Source organism: Amblyomma maculatum, chromosome 8 (assembly GCF_055883805.1).
Source record: "Amblyomma maculatum isolate TAMU_Amacu chromosome 8, ASM5588380v1, whole genome shotgun sequence".
Classification (NCBI taxonomy): Eukaryota; Metazoa; Arthropoda; class Arachnida; order Ixodida; family Ixodidae; genus Amblyomma; species Amblyomma maculatum.
Genome location: NC_139351.1, coordinates 16,915,202 through 16,938,730, shown reverse-complemented (window position 1 = coordinate 16,938,730; position 23,529 = coordinate 16,915,202). Strand labels below are relative to the sequence as shown.

General features: G+C 44.1%; 1 long non-coding RNA gene across 3 annotated transcripts in view; it reads right to left on the bottom strand.

Moving 5' to 3' along the window:
* LOC146180620 (uncharacterized) overlaps positions 1–23,529 on the bottom strand; it is a 225,455-nt gene that overhangs the window by 104,487 nt on the left and 97,439 nt on the right. For 2 of the 3 annotated variants that reach the window (XR_014700100.1, XR_014700098.1), the window contains exon 5: positions 9,715–9,803. This is a non-coding gene — a long non-coding RNA (uncharacterized LOC146180620). Of the gene's footprint in view, positions 1–9,202; positions 9,283–9,714; positions 9,804–23,529 lie in introns of all 3 variants that reach the window. The other variant, XR_014700099.1, reaches the window with a different exon arrangement.

Sequence of the window (23,529 nt, the reverse complement as noted above, 5' to 3'; positions counted from 1 at the left end):
TTCCAGCATGCGAGTTACTTCCCTATCCAGAATTTCTCTTTGCCTTGGAGAAAATCGGTAGCACCTTGATCGCACTGGCACGTCTGAAGTCAGCTCAATATCGTGCTCAGTCAAATCAGTCCTGCCTGGCCTGTCCACGAAGCAGGCCTCAAACTCTGCTATTATCTCGCCCAGATCGGACAGCTGGGATTTCTTTAGTTCTCCTCTCTGTTCCGTCTTTTTGAGAAGCTCCTGAGCGTTGCTTCCCTTTCCGCTGAGGCAAATCAAGTTGTCCCCCATCTCCTCGGGAAGGTTTAACGTTAGATTTACCACGGCTTGCTCCATAGCTAAGTCCTCTCGGGTTCCACTTAGAAGTCTCGTGAAATTACTAGACACTGGCGGCAAGATGTTACTCTCAAGAACGTCCTCATTCCGCGTCTCATCAAGCTCACTTTCAAGTTGACTTATCTGAGATGCCTCGCTCTCAAACTTTTCTGACCCGCTATTTTCCGCATTTGCCACTGTTTTAACTGCCGTTTCCTCCGCTGTTGATTTTTCTGAAATGAGCAGTGTAGCTAGTTCTCGCGCCTTTGAACGTGTTAAGGCTTGCACAACTCTGTCTCCGAAAAGGATGCCCCTCTTTCGCAGTAGCATGTCCGATTTGTTGGAAAACAAATACGGATAGCACTTAGGAAGCTTTCCAGAAACGGCAGCCTCGGTTGTTAATTCGCCGAAAGGGCCCTCGATGACCACGTTCGCGATTGGCAAGCACACACTCTGTTCCTCCACTACCTGGCGGATCCATGCACACTGTCCTGTATAGTCGGAAGGCGACACATACGCCGGATGGACAACATCCATCGTTGCGGCCGAATCGCGCAGTACCTTGCAAGGCTTCCCGTTGACTACTAGGTCATGCATGTAAGGTTCCAAAAGCTTAATGTTTTCATCGCAGTCACTGACATACGAGAAAGCAATCTTTTCTTTCCGGCAGTTGACGGCAATGTGACCCTGCTCATTACACCTAAAGCATGTGAGCGGCTTCCTAGCCCCAAGCTTGTTCTTTGTGTTATGCGCGTTGGTCATTTCCCCACTTTTCTCACTGCCGTCCTTTCTAGTGAGTTTGCCTGAAGAAACCTTCCTTTCTTCGCTTCCAACTCCAACAAAGTGCCTTTCCTGACGGTTATTCCCACTCAGTTTGGGATTGCGGGGCCTATCCACTGCTGGGTTGCTGAATTGTCGGCGCGAAGCATACTCCTCAATGAGTTCGGCAGCTTCAGTTGCCGACTTAATGTCGTCTCGGTCCTGTAACCAATTTCTTTCTTTTTCTGGGAGGCAGTTATAAAACTGCTCCAAAAGAATTCGCTCGACTACAGCGTCCCTATCACTGTAGGAATCAGCGCTCTTTAGCCACTCGCCCAAATTGACTCTTAAATTGTATAGGAATTCAGGGTAACTCTCGTCCCTGGACCTACTAGCCTTCCGAAAACGTTGTCTGAACGCCTCGGCGCTAAGCCTATATTTTTTCAGAAGGCAAGCCTTGACCTTCTCGTAGTTGTCCGCGTCCTCCTTGCTTAGCCGCGCGACAACCTCCGCTGCCTCGCAGGGCACAACCGTCAATAATCTCTGAGACCAAGTGTCTCGCTGGAAGGACAGTTTTTCGCAGGTTCGCTCAAAGTTAGCTAGATACAGACCGATATCCCCTGATATCACATATGGCTGCATGTACTTTGACATCTTGAAATCTGCCTCCTTGTTGAGAAGAGGTACCGCTAGCTGGGGACAATTTCCCGACCTCTTGCTCAACTCTAATTCTAATTTCCGGAGCTCAAGTTCTTGCTCCAGCCTTTTTGCTTCTCTCTCAATTTCACGCTCACGCCTCTTTTCCTCTTTTTCCCGCTCTTTCTGCTGTCTGAGCTGCTCCTCCTTTATTTGTCCGATGAGGTTCCATGCTTCACTGAGCTCCTCATCATCGGCTCCCAAATCATTGATTGCCTTTAAAATCAAGGGTTTTCGTGCCAAACCACTTGTATCAATTCCCAATTCCTCACACAATAGCAACAGGTCCGGTTTCTGCAGCTTTTGTAGGTCCATGATCGCTCCGAGTGTCGGCTACTTCCAAAACAACTGTGCAAACTACCAAACCTAAAGGCGTTTCAACACTCTACCAGTTCTAAAATCTAACCCTGTTCTAGAACCTGGTCCACATCAGAAGAAAACCCAAGCACTCACCCACACGTGCGATCGATGTTCCGAGCTGCTTTCTTGTTGGCCGATTGTTGCTCCTGCTTGTTGCTTGAGATGCCACCTCCGATCACCAGATGTTGTGGCTTGTAGCTTCAGATCCACCTCCAATCACCAGATGATGTGGCTTGTAGATTCAGATCCCAACGCTGGTCACCAGTTGTCGTGACGCTGGGACTAAGTCGACCCGGCCTTCACTTGGTAACGTGCAGAGACTCGGGCTTGATGAAGGATTGAATCTTCGAAGTTGGTAAAATATATACAAGCAGGTTTCAATGGCACTTTGAGAAAACTTATTTACATGATTATTTACATGAAGAAGAAGGGTACATAAGCAAAATGGCAAGCGTTAAGAGTTCATAGCGAGAAGCATCTGGATGAGCCGTTTACCCAGGGCTCAGAGCGTCATTTCGTGCTCTGCAACGTCCTTAAAACCCCCTATGTCCAGCCCCTCTCTGAAGATGCTGACCAACCAGTTCCAGGGCACGCCCCTCAGATATCGGCATCCAATCGAACACATCACTGCACTGATGGTCTGATGCACTGACTGGTCCGGCATTGTTTCGTTGGGCGTGGTCACTTGTTGGCGGGAAGAGCTTGGGAACGGCGAGGAGGTACATTTCTATTCTTCAGCAAAGATTCGATAAGCTGGTTCCGGTAAGTGGATTTCGTTCTCAGAAACCCAAGTGCACGTGCGCGCCACATACAGCTCCCAGCATTGTCCCTTTCAAACAATTGCAAATCTTTCCTGCATTCCCAGGAAATCCTCTAATGGCCGTAATCACCTTGCTCCTTTCTTGTCCGGTACGTCAGCGGACGTGTCACTCTGTCGTCTCCTTTGGACAGTAGGCATTCCTCACTGGACAATAGCGCTTATCGACGGGAAGGGTGAACAATTGAACGAAAGCACTTCCGGCTATTTCCCGCAGGGGGACCTTTCTTTGTATTTTTTTCTAGACGTTCCCTTGACAGGGCCAATTTGGCATTTGCAGGGTCTCCACAAAGCAAAACAGGCTTACACAAAAGGATTCCTGGAAATAGGCTCACTTAGCGCTTTTGTGCCAACAGCACATATCCAGAGCACTTATCCATGCCCATAGGCGAACAATAGAGCTCGCAAGTGCGAATGATGCACGGTCGTAACAGCACCAAAAGCCTCCTTCTTTATATTAGGCTCACTGCATTGAATGATCTTGTTTACTTTCCCTTCTTCTGGGTTACCAGTCATGCACTGGACTCGACTTCCGCACTTTCTGTAGCTAATGCGAGAGCCTCAGCTTCTTGTAAAGTAAGGTCCCTGTTCGCCAGCAGCGGCTTTTGTACGTTCTTCGACCTGACGCCGCATACAATACGGTCTCCGATCATGCGGTCCAACATCGATGAGAAACTGCAGTTTTGCGCTATTGATCTTATGGCAAATATAAATTACTGCACCGACTCCTCCGCCTCCTGAGACTGGTTGAAAACCTTATAACTCTCCGAGATTTCATGGGGCTTTGGGTCGTAGTAACTGTTTAAGGTATTTAATACGTCCTCATATAGCTCAGGAAATTTGGCTTTAACGGTGCAACTTTCCCGCATAGCACTGCGACGGTCTTTGTGCCTAGAGATGCTATGAGCAAGGCCCTTTTTTGATTATCGTCACTGCTGCTATTGGCCTCAAAATAAGCTTCCACTTTGACGAGGTAATGTTGCCACTTATCTTTCTCATTGTCGAACTCCGGTAGCTTACGCCTCATTGCTGGGGCCGGGCTTGTATCCTTCCCGCTGTCATGTGCTGGGTCTTCCTTCAGGTCCGTACTCGTCACCACTGTTACACGTGCTTCCAACCGGCCACAGCGTCAGTAAACAACCACCGCAGACGGCGTCGCCCGGCGAATGACACGTTTATTCTCGGCTTGAGAATAAACGTCTGATTAGGAAAGCATTGGAGAGAAAGAACGGTAAAGCGAGAGGAGGAAAACGGCGCCACGCATGCGCCGGTAGCCAGGGGTCGGTTATCAATGCCAGCCTTCGTCTAGTCGAACTTGACTATCAGCAAAAACAGTTACTCATCACATGTTAAACACAGTGCTAAACACAGAGGGGTGTGCTATATAGTGACTCTGTGAAGAAGCATTTTGTGTACACCCGTCCATTCGAATTCGGTGCAGGCAATTGCGATGGAACCTGTCCAGGCTTTGAGCCAATCGAAATACACCAGTGGGGCCAGTTTTGTGCAAAGGGTTGCATTGATGTTCCGGAGCACATCGAGGAGAACGCTTGTACAGCCAGCATTCAACAGGCACCATTCTGGCTGAATCCCTTCTTGTGAATGAAAAGTGATTTCGCCCTTATGTATCGCTATGCGCAGTTTTCGGAACGTCAAGGGCGTGGTCATTGCCTGCAATGTCCCGATGAGCAGCTAACCACTGCAGCCCAAACTCGCAGCCTCCAGCTTGTAGCCTACTTACTTCTTTAACACGAATTTCTCTCAAGAAATGTACCAAAATCGCCTTTTTTTACAAGGCAGTCTTTTTTCAATGCGCTTCATGATTATGAAAATAACTCACATAAATGGGAGTTATTTTCATAATCATGAAGCGCATTGAAAAAAGACTGCCTTGTAAAAAAAGGCGATTTTGGTACATTTCTTGAGAGAAATTCGTGTTAAAGAAGTACGTAGGCTACAAGCTGGAGGCTGCGAGTTTGGGCTGCAGTGGTTAGCTGCTCATCGGGACATTGCAGGCAATGACCACGCCCTTGACGTTCCGAAAACTGCGCATAGCGATACATAAGGGCGAAATCACTTTTCAATAACTCACATAAATGGGCCCCGCCGGGGTGGTGCAGTGGTAAGACGCCCGACTACTGTGCCGGAGTTCCCGGGTTCGAACCCGACCGCGGCGGCTGCGTTTCGATGGAGGCGAAACGAAGTGGCGTCCGTGTGCTGTGCGATGTCAGCGCACGTTAAAGATCCCCAGGTGGTCGAAATTACTCCGTAGCCCTCCACTACGGCTCCTCTTTCTCTCTTTCCACTTTCATTCTCACCTTCCTCCCTTCCCTTACGGCGCGGTTCGGGTGTCCACAGAGCAAGTGTGACAGTTACTGCGCCTTTCCCTTCCTGTGAACCAATTTAACTTATTTAACTTAACTCACATAAATGGGTTCTGGATAGAATTTGTGCCAACATTAAGAAAAATAAATGGCCTTGAGTATGACGTTTGCGCAATGCGAACAAGCGAAAGGTTTTAGAACGTTCTGAAATTTGAAGTATTTTTGACAGAATAAACTGCGCACTGAATAGGTTCTACACAACAAATATTTCGTAATTAGATCTGAAACGCTTCAGGACATGAAGTAGTGCCATTTATAGCCACGCATTCGGAAGGATTTAGCGAAAGCTTGCTTCTGAGAATCTAAACAATGCGTCATACTTTTGAAAGCGGACTTCTAAGATCAAATTCTACGCGAAAAGTTTTAGATTTTCTTATTTCCAGTTTATCCAAATGAAGGTAAAGGTTATTTTATCCATGCTTAGCAACGCGGATATAATTCCTGAAAAGCCTCTTTCGTGCTCCTTTTCTGCTGTATAACGTAATTAATGCTTGGCAGCGTTAAGATTCAGCGTCAACAGCTGAGTATTTGGCAGGTTGAGGACTTTAATGCTCGTTTCTGGCGCTCGCATTGCTTCTGCAATGAGTGATTCGGAATTAAAGCATGAGAGATGCAGTTGCTCCACGATGCCAGCAAAAACGCTGAAATTTGTGCAGCAAAATTCGCGCCACTTGGAGCTGAGGAAACTTTGGTAAAATTGAGAAATGATTTATTCATAAACATATATTGCTGGAGAGATTAATTGAATGGCATAGAAAAGTTTAAACATCGTTCACGGCCAGAATGGATCTACTGGTAGGTGCATTTTACTGGACCATTCAAAGAGCGCCCGTTGCGCAGAAAATGCAAGAACGCGAGTTTATTTTAACGTAAACGGTCGTTGTTGTTTTGCCGTCTTAGTTTTCCTCTTTTGCTTGAAAAATAACTTCTGAAAGAAACAGGTATTTCATCGTTTTCTTAACGCAGTTTTTGAGCCCGCTTGACATCGGTGCCTTCGGGACCTTTTCCAGTCTAACAGAAAGGTAAAATATTACTGGCCACGAGAGAGTCACGACGCAAAGAAAATTTTCAGAAGAATCTAAGAAAGAGCCACTAGCTCGTAGCCGCTCGCTCGGGCTCTACTTTTTTTTTAATGGAAGACTTTCCATGGGGCATAGAATGGGGCTACCTTTAACTTAAACTAAGTGGTGTAGTCTATTGTCTTCAAGGAAACGGAGATAACTTCGGCTATTAATGTTATCCATTAGCCCCAAGTGCAACTCTTCCTTCCTTGTAACCGACAGTCCAATCTCTTGTAGTCGTCTTCCTTTTCTCTCCCTTTGGTTTGTGGTGCCGGTGAAGCTATGCGCATGGTGCACAGAGGAGCCACCCGAAGGTTAAAAAACCCCTCTACCCCCCAATTGAGGTGTGCTTCATCCCTTGGGATGCAGCGGTTCTATCAGCCAGCTGGAACAGCTTGATCTGTTTTCCAGGGTCTGCCTGAAGAATAGTGCCTTCCAGTGATTGGAGGCTCGTATGAAGATATGAATTGAGGCCAGTAGGAACTGTTGGCACTTCCACGTCATATGATTTAGATAACGTTTGCTATCACAAATTTTGATTTGTATTAACAGAGCCCTTTCGAATAGAAGCCATGCAATTGGGGATTCGGATATGTGTGAGTTTGAAGCTTGCAGCAAGCTATGGCCTGGCATTTAGAGGTGTTAAAATATAAACATGGCTTTGCAACTGCACATACATACATACATACATACATACATACATACATACATACATACATACATACATACATACATACATACATACATACATACATACATACATACATACATACATACATACATACATACATACATACATACATACATACATACATACATACATACATACATACATACATACATACATACATACATACATACATACATACATACATACATACATACATACATACATACATACATACATACATACATACATACATACATACATACATACATACATACATACATACATACATACATACATACATACATACATACATACATACATACATACATACATACATACATACATACATACATACATACATACATACATACATACATACATACATACATACATACATACATATCAAATTATTTGCCTTTATACATAGCAAAAACTTAAAAAGCTGCGGTCAAGTTTTAGATTACGTAGCTTAAACTTTTTTCGTCGGTGTTACCAGCCTGTTCATTTTTTTCAGTGTTGTGTGCTCCGAGAGCGGTCATAGGAGATACATGTGGAGAAGACTGTGCGTGCATCGCAAGGGCTCGTGAAACCCTCCACTACCACTTGCTAGGATATGGCAACCATCTTTACTCTGGAACGAGAAGAAAGGCTACTAACAATTCCTCATCAATTGCTGGGTGTTCTCATCTTCATCATACGAGAGATATATCAGTTCCATTTTTCGGGGAGGATTGGCGGAGGCATACTAATCCTTCTGGAAATTAGGGAATATGACGAAACGTGTCATATTCAAGCCCTCGTGGCCGGCGTCCTGCTACTATCTAGGCATAGTAGTCCTCGTATGCTTTCCCGTCCTCAATGAAGCTATTTGAGTCGTTCTCGCAACTGCTGCACCCATCATTCGTCACATTGAGGAGCGTCACAACGTGCCATCCTGCTGATATCATTGGTATTATGGCACTGCGGCGGGATGTTGCACACGACCTTTGAACGGCAGGGAAACGTTCCGAGGAGTCACTAATGGCGACGAGCAGTTCTGCAAACAATCAAGGTCGCCTTGTCTACATTAACGACACCGCCAATATTCTCATGTTTCTGGCTGATGCCAGCGCATAGTTCAGCGTACTCCCTGCCAATGCTGTGGTCAGTACTGTGCCATCTGCAATCCAGTTTACAGGAAACGATCACTCCTCTTAAACAGGGGTTGATGCCGGACGCATAGTTGGAGCAATTTCTCTCACCTGTTTGACACTGCGCGCAACAAGGTCTGCGAATTGACTACCGGTTCAGTTGTGCCTGGCTGAAACTCACTTTTTCCTTGTTCCCCTTTACCATCCACCTTACCATCTCGCCGCGTATGGGACCCAGTAGAAAAAAAAATACAACAGAACGGTGTCAAAGATGCGGCAAAATATTCCGTAGTTCTAACTCAGTGTCAGATTTTCTTGATTTTCTGTATTTCTGCAGTTTTTTTCTGTTGTCTGTCATTCTACAGTACTTTCCTGTTGTAACAACAAAAGTTTCCGATGTTAATACATACATTTCTGCAAATCACAACAGGTTCACTGTCCAAACCCGCACAAAACTTCATTTGCGATAACCGAAGTTCTTTCCTACTGGGTAGGACCTGCTGAGAGAGTTTCCTTCTTTGACAGACGCCTCCGACAAAACCTAATATGTACGACGTTGTGCTCCAAATTAATACTGCCTGTAGTCAATCGACACATACCGCAGCTCATCACCTCTATCCTGAATAGCTCATTACACGCCAGGAGTTAAAGTACAAAGATTGGCGTCTCTTGGTCATCTTTCAACTGTTGAGCGGAACCTCTCAGCATAGGCCCTAAGACAAACGGCGACTGGTTCTCTTATGGTCAAAGCCATGCCCTCAACTTTACCTGCCACCATTACCCTTACCCCTTACCTAACATACAGGACTTTACGAAGAACCTAGAGGCTAGGTCAAATTTTCGAACACGAATTTTCAATTGTGTACCATTAGATTCAAGCTGCTCTCCATGACGTACAGAACACGGCCATACATTCGGGTAGTTTAGGATTCACGAGGATGCCTTTTGGGCTGCGAACTACAGGGTAATGCGTTCAGCGCTTTATTAACGTCATTTGCTTTTTTCAGGTCGTGTTCGCGTACCTTGATGATCTCCTTTTGGCTAGTTCCTTCGACGACAAACTCCTCCATCCCCTGCTCCTCGTCTTCGAAGGTGTAGAGACCTGGGAACTGATTTTAACACATGTGTGTTTGGCATCCCATCACTGGCTTTCCTCGGACATCTCGTCGACGCTCACTCTATCCATCCGCTTCCAGACAAGACAGGCAGCCGCGGACTTCCACCGCAAAGACTCACTCATCAGCTTCGACGTTTGTTTGGCCTCCTCAACAACTAAAAGTGCTTCTTCGGGAATGCCTGCTCTTCTGCACGCTACAATATGTTACATCGGTTGGCCAAATTAAAGGCACCCGCTCTGAACAGGACCGAAGCTATCAGGGACCGAAGCTTCATCTACATTAAGGAGGCTCTCGCCTGAACTATACCCTTCTAGTTCGCCCGACGCGCAATGCTTCCATGAGCCCCATGGTGAATGCTTCAGACGTCGCAGTGGACGGGGTTCTGTATCCATTTCTTAACGATGAATGGTACTTACTCTGTTTTATCGAAGAGGCTATCATCTTCGGAACAGCGGCACAGTCATCTAGCCCGTGAGCAGCTCCGGACATTGCTCGCCTTGAAACACTGCATTATTAGGGGCGACAATTTCTCGAGTCAAAGGAATGACCCTTCGTTTATTACACCCGGCGTTGTGTTCTCAAGAAAAAAATCGTATATCACTAGACATGGAAAAGCTGTTTTTGCCATTTTAAAAACGTACAAGTTTGGAGAGCTGCTTCTTGCGGAAAAACGTTTTGCTCTCCATTTTTTTTCCATTACTCCTACGTAGCCTTTACTTTTACAAAACTATCAAAACATGTTTACTTACAGCAGCTAATTTAGTAAAAAATTGAAAACTTGGGCTCTGGAGAAACGCGCCGCAAAAACGTTCTATTTGAGCATTACATGCGGGCATGATGCGTTACATTATTCCCACCAAAACTTCTCTTTCTTACGCAGGTTACGTTCTTAATTGCATGTAACATTTGGAGCATTAGACAACTAGGGGGTTCTCCACGGTGTATCAAAATAGTCAAAAAATTCGAAGACAACAAAAAAAAAAATTTGCTTCCAATTTTTAAAACATCATCATCTTCTATTTATATAATATCCCTCTCAATTACCCTCAGTACCTAAGAAATATTACGGACCGAAAAGTGATTCGTTATATTGATTAAATTATATACGTTATCATTAAAAAACTGACGGCTTGTTCTGATAATTGTCGGTATTCAGCCCAATATTATAGCACGACCCGATAATATGTTGCCCCCAAATCATTTTCTCTATATTATGTGTGCCCTGTTCTTGATTCCTGGAAACACTGGAGCCTTGGGGAAGCACCCTTCGCACTTATCTTCCCTGCAAATTATCCAAAATCAAGCTCTACGCATTATTACTTCCAGTCACCGCTCTTCGTTTGCTCCAATCACACAATATTCTTTCTGTAAAGAAAATAATCGACTACAGTTTATGTATCCTAATGCACAAATCTGTTAGAGAGCTACTTCCAGTCTCACTAACCACAAATGATCAAATTCCGCGTCGTACGGACACGTTTCGCCATCAACAACAACTTCTTGCTGCCTAAGCCAAACACTAATTATGGGAAACAATCAGTCCGATTCTCTGCTACCACTCTTTGGAATTCATTACCTACAACTATCAAACAATCATTAACTATTTTTGCCTTTAAATCCGCTCTTCGTCAGTTTTTGTTATCACACTTATCGTAATTTTCAAGGTAATCTGTTCATGTGTTATCCTTTATATCTTTTTTATGAATTGTTTCCTATGTTTTCTTTATGTGATTAGGTGTTTATTCTTTGTTATTACATCAATAGCGTCTGTACTAATTCATGTTTCATTCGCCCCAACCCACTGATGCGAAATATTGTATAATTTCTGCAACTGCTCAATATGTATTTCTTTTCAATAATCATCATAGGAGGTCCCGTTCCGCAGTCCTTGACTTTGGGACCTCCTTCTGTATTCATGTTTTGTTAACCTTTGAAATACAATAAACTTCAAACTTCAAACTTCTGTATTAGTCCGTTTTTGTATATGGTATCTTGAAATCGGCCAGAATTCAGAAATATAAAACATGCACAAGATTGATTCTAACTTAACAATACTTAGCTCTGGTTTCGCTCTGTTTAAACCTGGATGGAAGCGGAAGCTTCTTTTGCTTGCTACATTATTCCCCTATCACGCCCTATCAGTGCAGGGCGTTACATTACTGGGGACGCCTAAGTTCAGCCATTAAGGGTATGAGGCGAGAGTGTACATGCGCTACCAGCCCACATATAAAGTCCCGCTTTCACTCAGCCTTATGGACTTGCGTGAATGACCTTAGGGTAACGGGAATGCAAACATTTTGGCTGGCTGATTCTGATATCCCTCTCCCATATGAAAGGAGCGACCCGAGTTGGCAGCTCTTGCCCGCGGCATAGGGGTGACGTGAATCCAAATGTCACGGCAGGTTGATTCTAATGACACCATCCCACATGAAAGGAGAGGCCCGACTTGGCGTTCTTTCATGCACCCGCCGATACTGACACTGATGGCTCGAGCTGGCTGGTGTAGCGAAGTTTTTCGAGTTCAAGACTACCGTAACTTTGGTTCTTATCCAAATGACCGGAAATAATCCTGAGCACTCTATGAACATCTTTCGCTAAAAGGTATTGCATTATGCAAACTTAAAGTATAAAATGATAAAGCTAAACAAATTTTTATAGTTGGATTTTTATTTTGCTTCCCCTTGTGGAGCAGGCGTAAAAACTTCGGTTTATTATTTGCGGAATGTAGTTATATTTTAACTTATAAAATATCCAAATCCTTCCCAGTGCTTGTGAGTCGTTCGCTGCTTGCTGACAAGCTTGATGATAGATTAAAACGGAAGAATGTCGGTATTTTTTGCATTTTCACGGGGACTACAAGTGACGACTGAACCTTTTGTAGCGAAAGCTACACTGCACTAGGTTTTCAAGCCGTCGTCGTGGCACCGTGGAAAACGAAGAAGAATACGAAGGAGATGAAGAAGACGAAGACAAAGAAGAAGAAGAAAGCTCGGTCACCCGCAGCTAATGCTTTCGCTCCACGTTCGGCTCAGCAGCGTTGAATTCATCTCATGTTTTCTCTATACATAATTTTTATTGCGACGTGCAGTGGTATTCAATATAGTTCTAAGTATTATTTCATTTCTCGGTTATTACAAAAATTAGAGATACTGTATTTTTAAGACAATTTTTCTATATGTGCACATAAGTACAATAATAAGCAAAGCGCTTTTCAGCATCATAGTTTCGATGGAATTTCATATTTCCTTATAGCAGCAGCACGAATGGGCAGAGATGAGTATTCTTGTCGACAGAGCATTCTAGCCCAGAAAAATGGCAAGCCAACATGGAGTGAACCCGCCATCGACCTAACCTCCGAACCGTAACCGGCAGTTCAGGTGCTCCGCGGATTCACTCCGTGTTTGCTCACTCATTCGTATTGTTTATTCGCAATGCCTCTATCATGTTGCACTACTATCATTGACTACTATCAAACTATTATGCTGCAAATCGCTTTGCAGCATAATAGTTTGCACTAGAGTGTACATCACAAAATCATCTTAAATTATTGTATTGTTATTTATTGCAAAAGAGAAGATATGAAATAATATAATTGAAGACTGGATTTAATACCACGCGGCTCGGAGTAAAAAACTACTGAAGATAGTGAAAAACTTCGGCCTGTACTTGCATTCTGCCATATAATTGCCAGAAGTAACAAATTTAATTTGTACCATTTTAAGCTATATTCGACCATTGCCGCCAAGCAGAAAAATACTTTATAAGCTCCGAGAAGACTTTGGATATTGCATAAGATAAAATGTACATAAATTCAACCAATAATAAATCGAAGTTTTGATGTCTACTTCATAAGGGGAGGCCATAAGCCCATCTATTGAATAAAAAGACGCGTAGGCACATAAGGGAATAATGTAGCAGGCAAAAGAAGCTTCTGCCGTTACTTTCGCAATTTAACTAGGGTTAACCAGAGCTAAACCACAATTTTTCATTATATTATCCTTTCCCGCAACAAAGCTGTATTGATGGGGAGACAAAACAGAAAGCCTGTTAATGAAGGAAGTCATAAATTCTGCGAGGAACTTAACAATTATTTGAGACATCATCAGCAGGATTCAAATTGTCCTATAGTTTTCTATTCTTTCCTTTTATCTTCATTTATGCAAAGGTTGCACAAGGGCAGTTTTCAATTTTTCCGGCATACAAGCGCCATATACAGAGCCGATTATTATAATAAAAAAGGCCTAAAATTTCAGCAAAGTTTGTTCGTAAAAGACATACTGATAAGCCATCTATACAAGATGGTTTTCCGACGGCGCTAAAGATAATTCTGCTCAGATCGGCCAACGATAACTTTGGCTGATAGGCGGAGGCAGATACAGTTTCTTCCAACGAACAAACGGAGGTTCCTTTTGAAGAAGCGTTTTCTTAGGTGCGAGCAAAGAAATGAATAAAGTAATCAGCCAAAGCTGCAGGGCTTTGTGGGAAGTCTGTTATTGGCGGGTTACCTACGCTTCTACCCTGAAGCTGGATGACTAGCATCCATGTTTTCGCTGGGGTTTCATGCATTGACTAAAACGATGCTGGAAATGCTTTTTGCAAGTTTAATTAGAGCTACAGCCTTGTTCTTGACGCTCTATAGCGCACGTAATGTGACGTTTTTTGGCGAGCGTTTCCAGCGTTTCTAAAATGCCTCTGTGGTTGCTATTGCTCTTATAATATCACCATTAGGTCTGTTATAGTCATTTCGGCGTAGTTTACTAGCCGCCCTCATTGAAAATCTTTCATTTTTTTTTACTTTCTCGCACAACTCACAAGCTTCTTGTGCTGAAGTCAACACGAAAAGCTCTGAACAATCAAAACCATCAACTAAAACCCTTCATAAAGTCAAACCTTCAAAATTTTTGCTCTTGGATCATCTTCAAACTTGATGACAAAGAGATAATGCAGATGATTATAAACGAAAAGCAACAAAATAGTGGCCAGTCAAGCGTTGTGCCCATACTGCTTTGTGATCGATGCAGGATTGCACTAAAAAATCACTCACCAATCCTTCTCCAGTCGGAACACTTATTCTATTTTCTATGCCGTTTGAAGACAACAGAGCTAAGTAGCCTGTAAATGTTTCAATCGCTTGGTATAAATATTTATGTTCAAGTCGCCCACTACAAACATTTCGCTGACAGCATTAAACCGCTTAACGACTTGTGGCTGTATTAAAAAGCCCTTTACACTGCTCGCTGGAGGGTGATAGAAAGCTAGCAATGACAAATCCCTAACTCGCGACCTACTTCAATAGCTATTCACCCGCACAGGTACGAGAAATGTCAATGAGCCTTATGTCACATTTTTTTCTGTTTCTTTCTTTATTTGTTTCTTAGACATTTGCCTAAAAGGAGGCTGAAGCTAAATGCGCGGTCGCCTGACGTGGCCTCAGCCCCCCGCTACATGATCAGTAAGCATAGAAAATAAAATATTGCGGCAGGCTGGCACACAACAGTAGCCTTGGTCGGGACATAAATGGAAAGAAATAAAACAATAGTGACATTTGTGCGTGCAAAAGAAATATATTTAGGTACAATATGAATATAATGAAGACAGTCAATAGGCACAATTTTACGATGAGTATCCCAGGCACACAAAAATAATGAAAGTAAAAGAAATATACACAGTACAAAACCCTATATCAGACATTTGAGTTTTTTTTTTACATTTTAAACCATACGTCATGTAAACAAATACACAATCAATTACAGATTACACCAGACAAACAATTTATGTACAATAAGTCACTGGTAAGCAAAGAAACATTGACCCGCAAATTTATTTATTTTTTTATTTTTTTCTATTACCTCAAAGACCCCAGGAGTACGGGGTTTTACATGAGGGGTAGGCTTGACAGTATTGTCGAGATTAACAAAAATGTTTTCAATGGCGGTTCTGAAATGGCTTGCGTTAGAGTGAGTGACGATGTCAGCGGGAAGATTGTTCCAGTCGATGGCTGTCTTTACAAACAATGAGTTGAGGTGCGTTGTCGTTCGGGCATGTGGCGGATAAACAGCCAAGGTGTGGCTGATGCGACTGGATGTTCGATGAATCGGCATGATGACTGCTGTGCTAGATGATAAGGCATGATAAAATTTATGAAATAAACGGAGTCTAGATATTTTACGGCGTGCTTGCAAGCTTGGGAGACCGGCATTAGCTTTTAGATTAGTGCCGCTAGTATTACGAGAATAGTCAGAGAAGATAAATCTAGCTGCACGGTTTTGTGTAAATTCAATGGTAGATATCAAGTTTTGAAGATGCGGGTCCCACAATGCGCATGCGTACTTCAATTTGGGCCTTACAAGGGTTACATAAGCTAGATGTTTAACAGAAGAAGGTGCCTGAGCTAGGTTACGCCGAAGAAAGCCAAGTGTGCGGATAGCATCGTTAGTAACGGATGTAACGTGAGAAAGCCATGTAAGGTCACTGGAAATTGTGACACCTAAATATTTCAAGAAGGATACCGAGGAGATAGTAGTTCTGTTTAGTAAGCAGTTGTACGAAGAATTACGGCCGTTTTGTTAACATTTAGGGTCATTAACCAATTTCGACACCATTCCTCAACTTTTGCCAGATCGGCCTGAAGAGCCAAATTATCAGTAGGGTTATGTTTGGGATGGTAAATGACATCAAAATCATCGAAAGCATGCGCGGGCGGAGTAATATTACTGAGAGTATGCAATATCACTACACAAAATAAATATCTTACAATCTTTCTTAAATGCAGAAAAGGGTTGATAGTAATTTATGGGGATATCTCTTCTATTCAGCATTTTTTTTTTAACCTGGAAGGACAGTGTTTGGCCCCCATAATTTGTTCTGGTTACAGGCATCTTTATTTTAGGATCCCTGATTGCGTACAAGCTGTCTGTAGGAGTGTTGTGTAAACGATTCTTATATATCTAGTGCAGCAGCTTAAAGCAGTAAACCTTGTCTGCCTTCAGTATACTGTAGTAATTGCGAAAACAATACTACGCCAGGTCTAACAGCTCGTCGCTTGTGTCGTGTCCGTGGTTCCCTGGCAGGAGCGGCCACCGTGGGTCTCGTCTCACATGGCACGGTTATGTCAGAATAAGCCTGCTAGGACCCTGTCATTCACGTTACACCTATAGGCCACTAAGGCACGTTCTTATGGCTTGGTTAAAACGGGGCTTTATATGTGGGTTGAGGAAGAAGAAAAAGAGAAGAAGAACGCTCGGTCACCCACACCTAATGCTTTTGCTCCATATTCTGTTAAGCTGCGTTGAACCCTTCTAATTTTTTCTTTCACAAAGATAGCAATGCCACCGTCCCTTGGTAGTTGTCGCGTCAGCATGTGCGAGCTGTAGTCGGGAAGTAAAAATGCCGATTGAAGCCTCTGATGTGTTGATTTCCATGAGGACAAAAACGTCCACAGCTTTATTTAAAGAAACGAGAAGCATTTTAAATTCATCCCGTGTTTGCGGTTAACCGCCAGGCTTCTGTCTCAGTTAGAACCAACAAATCGATTAAAGCTATCAAAATCTGGTAGCACAGAACAAGCGTTTATCATTAGGCTACACATGAGGCTGCGTTTGAAGACTGCCAAATCGACATACAGTATAAAAAAATTAAAGCCGCTGCATGCTACTTCACAGATCACCTGGAAGTCTCCGTCGCTATCAAGCAAAAAAGATGAAATATGTGTATATTCAATATCTTTCATTACTAAATATACATGACAACAAACTCAGCCAGTGAAACGTACCTCTCGCAACGTATATCCTGGCATGGCTAAGCTAAACCAGTGCCAATTTTTATCACCATAATCGGGACGAATCTGCTAGCCAAAAGAAGAGGAAGACATTTGACCCTAAAAACATTCAGCAGCACATACGTAAGGCGGCGGCCAGATTTTCGAACCCCGCACAAATGCTGAATAATCTTAAACTACGAGGTTTCTGGGAAAGTTGTAGATCTTTCCTTTTCAGGCGTGTGGCTGTGCTTAGATGAAAGTAATGTGTAATAATTCCCTTATCATTAAGCTCAATTGGTTGTGCGACCGCCTTGTACAGGGGATGGCCCCTGTTTTGGTGGTTCTGGGTTCTTCTATCACAAAAAAAAAGTGAACCTTCTTTGTTTGAAAGGAATTATGAGACTGTCCTAAAGGCGAGTGGAATCCCTGCTTGAATATAGATAGCAGAAGCCTAAAAGTGTCCTCATGAGTCGTCTCCTGATACATTCACTGTAATTATGTAATCTTATGATATGTGAATACGAACTATTACTAAACTATTTGTCTTTGAAAATAAAATGTTCGTGTCTATATTTTTTAGAGAACTCAGCCTAACACGCTTAGGAATCTGTATTGCAGGGGTGGCTTTTATCAGCACAATGCTCGAAATTTACGCCTATCTAAGGCTATGTCATAGAAGGTTCTCGCTAATGCTGATTTGCCCTGGCCAAAAAACTACCGCCTTTTTGTAATATGCAATGTTCTGCATGTCTGATATCTGTGCGAAGTAGCTTATCGTTTTCATAAATATAAGCCGTTATAAATAAATCGTAAAGAGCAAGCTTTCAAGTGATGCTCCCTTTCGCTATAACCAAATTAAAAAGTAGAGCTGGTTTAATACCTCAGACGGGTATGCATAAACAAATCAAATTATAAACTATTTGCAAATGTTTTGTCTTTTCTACTTTCCCTTTATCAACCTTTATGTTATCCCCGAAAGAGGAGTGAGGTCACCATTCACGATCGTAAAAACGCGTAAGAAGGAGAAATATATGGCAAGAAAAGATTCAGGAAAATGAAGAGAGGACATTTGCTCTACGCCGGTAAGGTCATGACGCCAAAGTGATAGCGATTCCCATTAGCAATTTCTGTTTATTACTATACTCATTACCATACCGCCATGCGATATTACATGATATCAAAGACCGCACGAGGAAGCTTTAAAGAACCGCTTTACCCGAGCAGTGCGAAAGCCCCTGCATGGCCTGGAGCCAGCGTTTTTAGCTCTCAATGCAAGGATTCTGCAGGGCCGCAATGTGGTGTCAAATTCCTGTCCGAAATGTTATGCTTGACTTATAGCTCCTGCAAGACTGGCCATTTCATAAGGTTTTATGGCATTAGATAACCAGAGTACACGTCAGAGCTGTCCATGTCACCTGTCAAGTATACGCTGTTCAGCAATGCCAATTATATGCAACAACGCTAAGGCGACAAAGCTGATGACGGATTTTAGCGAGGATGGGGCTATTAACGTATTTACTTTAAATTCAACGTCTGACACTTCAGTGCCATCTGCGCGCCACTTCGAGGGTGCTATATCGCCATTTCAGATTTTTTTTTTCGCTGCTTTTCAATAGTGTTCTTTTCAATTAGATTTGGGGCATCATTTAAAATGCATGCTTTAGCGAGAAACTGAGCCCATGACATGGAATAGATTTTCAAGGAGCATCCTCTTTAGTATAAATGTCAAAGCACCAGCCCCAGTCCCTAAAGGTCCTGTTGATTACCGCATGAGTAGCGAGCTCCTGAAATGAAGTCTGCAGTTCTGTACCTGTGTTTTCTCTGTGCATTGGTTGTTATCTCTGAGTAAGAATGAATTGTTTTTTTTAGTATGTAGAGCGCACTTCAGTTCTTAAGATTAGAGACAAGCGAAACTAGCATAACCTTAAAAATACGAATCCGAGGACTTCTCTAAACGGCGCAGTGCCTTGAAACCTCAAACCTAGTATATCTGTATGGAAGCACTTCCCAAAAAGGAGGTATTATCATTGGTGAACTCTAATATAGTTATTAAAGAGGAAGAACCTGTGTGTTCGGTTTCTTTTATACTTCTTCAGGACGCACAAACGTTTCTGCATAAACAGCAGGATGGTTACGAGAAGCCTAGATCAGGTTGCAACGCAGCATCAGGTATCAGATTTCCGTGGATTTTTCTTCTTTTGGGTGCTTATTCATAGTTCTCGTAAAACATATTCAGCGCCCAGTATGCGGCCAACCTCATCTTAAAGTCACTTTGTATGCATTGACCTTGATGGTTGGTTGTTCCTGCTATGCATCAGCTACTACATTTTGAGTTTGTAGTCAAAGTTATCAACACCACTACAAGTATTCTTGATGAGAACCGAAACTAAGCTTGAAACCTTTATAGGTGGATTTATATAGTTAATTGCGGAATGGTAAAAAATACCACAGTTTAACGATTTAGTCTACAGAGCGGAGACCTTATGGTTGGCTAGCATTGTCGCTTGCCAAAACAGCAGCGTGAGTTTGTTGGTTATTCATCTTCAGATAACAGCGCGTTGCGTGTTCTTGCTCTTGTGTCTCGTCTGTGTTTTTTGCGTTGTTACCTGAAGAGCACTGTCAATGTCGTCTTGACCACTGCTGTTCTCTGCGGTGAGCACGGCGGTAGTCTTCACCAGGAAACCGGAAGGAGTACGAATTCGCATCCGTGCACGTCGTCTCATACAGGAGCAACGCCTTCTTCTTGTTCTTCCAATACTAACCTCGCCATCTTCACGCGCTTTCTGGAGACCGGAAGACGCAATATCACATATTCTGGGTTTCGTCTACCGTTTCAAGAGTAGATAAAGCCGCTAAAGACGACGTCACAAATATCGCGTGAAGTATGGAGTAAAGTACACGCAGCTTACTGATTTCATAAAGTAGTTAGCGAGATAGCAGCTAACCAAGTGAGCGGCCAAGTTTGTCTTTGGGCTCGAGCCGGATTCTTTACATACCGGCAGGGAAGATTTATTTTTGAGTTTATTTTTTGCTGCGAAATATGGGACACATGTGACCGGAATATGCTGGGAAAACTGTTAGTGGCTCAGCTGCTGGGAATTCGGGCACGGCACCCGATTTCGCTACGTAAGTCAACGACTGACACTAACATGAGCGTGTCGCTGCTGTGCGAGCCTGGATGCTGCAGAACGCCGTACAACAGTATTTCACATTAATTAAGTATGTAACGGTGAGTACAATCGGCGTTATGACAGGAGGAGAGTGCAGTTAGAAGCAGTGTTCAAGGGCAGAGTTTCCAGTTTAAGGTCGAAGATGGCGCTAGTGCTTGTGCGCATTTCAACACAGGTGCATTCCAGACAGTAGGCGCCAAATGATAGTCCGGGCAGTGACTGTTTGGTAGTTCGTATGATGTCATAATATTATGGATGGCAATGGACGTGTTGCGGGACGATTTCAAAGACGGTGAGATGTGAATAAAACCGGCATGCTTGGGTCCCAGTTCGGACAAGCTATTTCCAACCAACGCCATTGCGTGCGTGCGGCTTTGGTCAAATCTATATCGCGTTCTGTTCAGGGCCACTTTATTCTTGTGTGAAAGCACTACTATTTGCAATTTAGTCAGCTCACATACCTCTTCTTCGTCGTGAGACTCCATGTCACGGACGAATCAGCAGGCGCCACCAATTTGGGCTTTTGCATTGAGACTGGAGGATGAGATCGCAGTCCAGCCTTCCGTGATCCTTCGATACTAAATTTGACACGCTGGCCCAAGGCTACGCAGTATGTTCGCACGGCTTGGTTAGGGTGTGGGGCGCTTTATATCGTTACGAGGCGCACTCCGACGTAGTCGCTACAGTTAGCTACCAGGGACAAAGCCTCATAACAAACAGAGCCTAGCTTCCGCGTCGTGTCGTCGTTGTTCACTACTCTAGCACATCGTCGTCTCCGAGACTGCGTAGCACAATAGCCCCCCCCCCCCCCCCCCCGTGGGACAAGCACAGTCCTGATGCGTATAATACCCAGGTGAGAGCGCGAATTACAGGGTTTAAGACGGGCGACATGCATGAATTCGGGGTAAGGGATTCTGGAAGGAGTAATGGGGTGCAAGGCAGAATCCCGCAGTGACCGCGGTGAGTTGCTGAAAGACGCGGTAAATGCCCGTGTGCAGGAGCAGAAGTGTCCCGCACGTGCCCACGCGTCCGTCCAGGAGCCAGAGGAGCATGAGGTGGCCAAAACGATTGTGGGCGTCACGGTGCTGAAGGTCGTTCCGGGGCTTTTAAAAGTGCTGATAGAGGTCAAGCCTATCTCGAGCAATATGACAGGCGGCATCAGAGTGGGCGATGACATCAGAAACCTAACTGAGGAAGGAATCGTCAAGAGGCAGAAAAGTTCGGAAAGGAAGTAAATGTCGCGGCGGAAACGTAGATAGTTGCAGGTGAATTTTATGAAACGTAAAGAGATGTTTCAGTCCAGATGCGATGGTGGTCAGAAACATGCATCGACTGCATGTCGATCACTGTGGGATTAAGGGGCTCACTAAGACCGTTAGTTTGTGGATGGTAGGCGTTGTGAACAATTGTGACGCGTAGCGCATGGGCGCAGGTGATGAACAACTTGAGAGAGGAAGTAGCGATCGCAATCGGTGAGCAGTTGAAGAGGAGCGCCATGAAACAAGATGACGTCATGCAGAAGAAAGTTTGCAAAGTCAGAGGCACAGCTGGTGGGGATAGCTCTGGTTATGGCATACCGTGTGGCGTAATCAGTCGCCACAGTACTCCATTTGTTCCATGAAGTCGACATGAGAAATGGCCAAAGAAGGTCGAGACAAACTCGAGAAAAGGGCCAAGTCGGAATGGTGAGTGGTTGCAGGGTCCTTTTAGGCTCATGCGAGGGTGTATTCCGGCGCTGCAACAGCTCTCAAGCGGCGACGTAGATAGGAACAGAGCGGTAAAAACCAGACCAGTAGAATCGCCATCAAATATTGTCGTATGGGCGTGACACGCCCAGGTGCCCTTCTCTTGTGGCGTCATTAACCTGCATAAAAACAGTAGAGGGCAGATGTGTCGGGACGACAAGCAAAATATCCACACCATCTGGGCGCACGTTGCGTCGGTATATCTCGTTACGTAGCACAAACACACTGATGAACGAATCGAAGCTGTCGTTGGGCAGATTAACAATAATGGGGCGCTAGCAAGGATCACGACTCTTTTCGATGTCGATGTGGAGAAATTCCGAGATGGGCAAAATACATTCGTCGCAGTGTGGTCAGGCAGTTTAGGAGAATCAACGGGGGGGGGGGGGGGGGGGGGGGCAGTACAAGCAGTCCGCGTCTTTATGCAAACGGCTTGACTTGCACACATCTGTACACATGTATTCTTGTAACTGATTGTGCCAATACCATGGCCACTAGTGTCGGTGCGCAGTTCAGCAGGGGGAGACTAGTCGAAGTGCGCCAGAACAGCGGGAGCGGTGAGGGCGCTAATAAGTGTTGTGAGTGCATGAAGTTGCTCACGGCTCCACGAAAAATTCAATTTTATCTGCATAATGGAGGTAAGGGGACGTGCTATGCAGCGAAGTTGCGAATGAAGCGACGGAAGTAAGATCAGAGGCCGAGAAAACCGAAATTCACCTTTATCTGCAAAATGGAGGTAAGGGGACGTGCTATGCAGCGAAGTTGCGAATGAAGCGACGAAAGTAAGATCAGAGGCCGAGAAAACATCGCATATCACCTGTGTTACGTAGAGTACGGAGCTAGCACACTGTGCGAACTCATCAGGGTCGGGATGCGCACCAGTTGCATCAACGAAATGGCTCAGAATTTTGATATAGCGACGGTCGAAGGTGCATGTTTGGCATCCAGTTGAAGACCGGCGCAGGGAACAGGGCCAGTAGAACGTCGGTGAGGATGGCTTGTGAATGTTGGAGAGTAATTGACAACATCATATCAGTATGATAAACACGTCGTTCATTTTAAATCACGGAGGACTAAGTCTGTGATGGGCTGGACGGTCACAGGAGCTTTAGAGAGGCGGAACCTTGATTTGGTATAGTCTATCAAGGGTGAAAAATGCTGTTTTCCCGCGAACCCGTTCGTGGACAGCTATTAGTCAATAAGTGGAACGCATGTCGTTGGAAGAGAGATAGCTAGCACAATGCAAGCAATGAAGGGCATCGTGACTTATTGGGCGAAGTTAACGTCGTTTTTACTTATCTGGTTAAGGTGGCAGTAGCTGACACAGTATCTCCCAGTTTGATTTTTCGTTTTGACTAAAACGACAAGAGGCCTAGGGACTGCAAAAAGGCTCAATAATATTGTTCGCAAGCATTATGTTGACCTCCATCCGTGTCACGTGGCGCCATAGGTCGGAAAAATCACGTGTGCTCATTCAGGCTCACTCCGAAAAATTTAGTCCATCTGAGGGCTCATTCTCACTCAGAGTAGTGCGATATCAAATCGTATAAAAACCAC